The sequence below is a fragment of the Curcuma longa genome, chromosome 11 (assembly GCF_044706935.1).
Source record: "Curcuma longa cultivar G26 ecotype Majalengka, Jawa Barat chromosome 11, ITB_CL_G26_1.1, whole genome shotgun sequence".
Lineage (NCBI taxonomy): Eukaryota > Viridiplantae > Streptophyta > Magnoliopsida > Zingiberales > Zingiberaceae > Curcuma > Curcuma longa.
In genome coordinates this window covers 17,427,480-17,430,872 of record NC_133871.1, presented here as the reverse complement: position 1 = coordinate 17,430,872, position 3,393 = coordinate 17,427,480, and positions in this window count along the sequence as shown.

Sequence of the window (3,393 nt, the reverse complement as noted above, 5' to 3'; positions counted from 1 at the left end):
GGTCGAACTCTACTTTTATAGAGTGATCTAGGTGCCTCCACCAAAGCCTATTCGATCCGAACTCATCGTTGACTTATCCATTTCCGAGCGCTTGGACCACCTTCAAGAGCCTGGACCGCTGACATGGTAGCATCTTGATCAGACTTCACTTTGGCTAAGACTTATCCTTATCTAGGCACCTTGATCCCTTTTTGGGTGCCTGGATGCTGTCTGATGTATACCGACTAACCGAAGTTTGCCACTTCAGCTTGTCTTTTTGCTTTGCTACATCCAAGCTCTTGGAACCAGTCCAAGTGCCTGGAACACTTCTAGGCACCCCAGTCTGCCCCTGGCTAACTTTTAGTTTGCGTTTCCTACGTCGCAAATGTTAACACAAACATAGTATATGAGTATGAATGACAACTTTCAGCTATTCGATCTTTACTTTTGATCTCCCGTGAAACCTTAACTTGGACCGACGTCTACTACTCTCTTTCCGAGAGTGCATCCTCACTAGTCCGATAGGGATAGTTTACCTGATGCCTAACCTTGATCCACCCGATCTGTTTGGACTTTTGCTCAACTGATCTTGACTTGTTTGGACTTTTGCTAAGCTAATCTTGATCCTCGGGACTTCTGCTAGACCTCTGATCCTCGACTCCATTTAGACTTCCACCTGATGTCGTCGTGTTGGGATTCAGTATGCATATTTTAAAATTTTATATTTTTTAAATATGCAGTGAAAGTGTAATAAATAATTTATTACTATCTATGCATAAAACTCATATGAGGACACACACGCATGCAAATATAATCATAGATAACAAGCATAAACAATTTATACCTTTTAGATGACACAAAATAGAAATGACATCAACTAACAACCTTGAGAAAGGTTGCCTCTACTCGTATCCATACTGAGATCTCCTCGAGATAACTTTCCTAAGTCACGTATCATGTCTCCATTTTGATACTAGAGAGAGGACCTACGATCCGATTCTATATCTGATAGCTTGAACAACCTGACGATATAAATTGGATTGAATAGAGGTGATCACACTACCATTCGAAGGTTGAACAGTTCACTGTCAACAAGGGGTAGCAAACCTAATGGTGTGGGAGCTCTAGCAAAAATAATTGCCAACCGAAACAATAGTTCAAAAGGGAAGGAAGAAAGGTTACCTTGCAGTGGAGAAACAACTATTGCTTCTCCCATGTTTCTTGCTTCCACCACCGATTATAGCTGCCTTTGGCTCGAGGATTGCCAACCTTGGGAGGTTATTGACCTATGAAAAGATCCTTGATCAGAGTTGAGGTTGGACAAGTTTCCTTTGGCTGATGACAACCAATCCCATAAGAAGGTGGGTGGTGACAATGGAAGAGATGTTGGGCGGTAATGAGGAGGAAGAGATGGGGTTGATTTAAAACCTAACGATTAGGTTTTTAATCCTCTAAATAACTCTTCTCAAGAGAAGTATTTATAGATCTCTAACGGGATTAGTTTGCTAATCAAAAACTCATATCCGTTAACCCAAAATCCAAACTATTAGTCCTAAATTTGATTTAAAATCAAACCGCGTTGGTTCAAATTAAACCACCTTTAATTAAAATTAAATCAATTTAATTTATAATTAAATCAAAGAGGACCCACTTTGTCTTCAAAGACGTGACCCATCCATGCTTTTGTTTCGATAAAATATCTTCTATATTTGCTCTTCATCTAATCCAACTAGACTCAATCTCTCTCGATCTGAGAATCCAATTCTTAAACTCGTTTTATATCTCTTAGAGAAACTCATAGTGCGTGTGACCTTATAAGTTCCAGATTTGTATTGGATGTCCATAATTAACTATTAATTATAGATCGATCATGAGTAACACCTATTAGTACATCATGATCCCCAATTAACTAAAAAATTATAGTTGAATCCAGAACCACTTCTGAACCCTTCAACAGCTACAGTTGTTCGTGTGTCTATTTTTTTCATCTATCTTATACTCAGTTTAGGACATGATTTATATGTCAGTCCTCATTAGGTTGACTATGTCACACCTAGCTCAAGCTGTAATTTCTTATTCTGTAGATTTAAGTTACTCAAAACATCTATTCAAGAGGACCATCCTCTTGATGTATTTTTTACTTTGGCTAAAGATTTACGAGTAACAATCCTAACAAGTGGTCATAGGATATACATCTTCTAATAAAATGATTGATAAATTAATGGATGACCAATATAAATCGGGAATCTACAAGGTCACACACACTATGAGTTTCTCTAAGAGACATAAACTGAGTTTGAGAATTAAATTCTCAGATCGAGAGAGATTAAGTCTGATTGGACTGAATGAAGGACAAATATGGAAGATATTTTACTGGAAAGGAAGCATGGATGAGCCACGTCTTTTGAAGACAAAGTGGACCCTCTTTGGTTTAATTATAAATCAAATTCATTTAGTTTTAATTAAAGGTTGTTTGATTTTGAACTAGCTCGGTTTGGTTGTGAACCAAACTTAAGGCTAACAGTTTGGAGTTTGGGTTAATGGATGTGGGTTTTTGGTTAATGAGCCAAACCTGTTAGAAATCTATAAATATAACTCTTATAAAGAGTTATTTACACAAGATTAAAACCTAATTGTTAGGTTTAAAAATCATAGCCCCCCTCTCCTCCTCCTTTCCTTGAGTTGCCACCCAACACACAACACCAAATCCCCTTTTGTGTTGCCGTCGCCCATTACTTGTGGTGGTGCTTATTGTCGTCGGCTAAAGGAGACCTTCCAAGCTCACGACCGGTAAAGGATCTTCCCTAACATTAGTACCCTCCAAGGTCGGCCTTTTCTCGAGCTAAAGGAAGCTACAATCGGTGATGGAAGCAAGGAACATGAGGAGAAACAATGGTTGCTTCTCCATCGAAAGGTATCGCTTCTTCTGTTTGTCTTGGCCATTATTCTGGAGCAATTGTTATTGTTGGCACAAACTATGCCATTTAGGTTCACTTCCCCTTCTTGATAGAAAACCATATAACCTTTGAACGGTGGTGTGATCACCTCCATTCAATCCAATTCATATCGTCTAGTTTCTTCGAGCTACTGGATATTGAATCAGACTATAGGTCCTCTCTCTCAGATTGTTTGTCTCCCTCCTCCAACTAATATCAAAGCAAAGACATGACACGTGATTTAGGAAAGTCATTTCGATGAGATCTCAGACTATATGTATATGGTTTTAGAATAAAAGAAATAAAAATTAAAAAAATAATATATACTAGATACTCACAGAGTGTGTAACATAAGGTGTACAACCTATCAAGCTCTATATATAAAAATGATATGCTACAAATCTTATACTGCATATCCCATGAGCATCTAATATAAATTATTATTATTTTTTAATTTTCACGTTCTTTAGTCTAAACA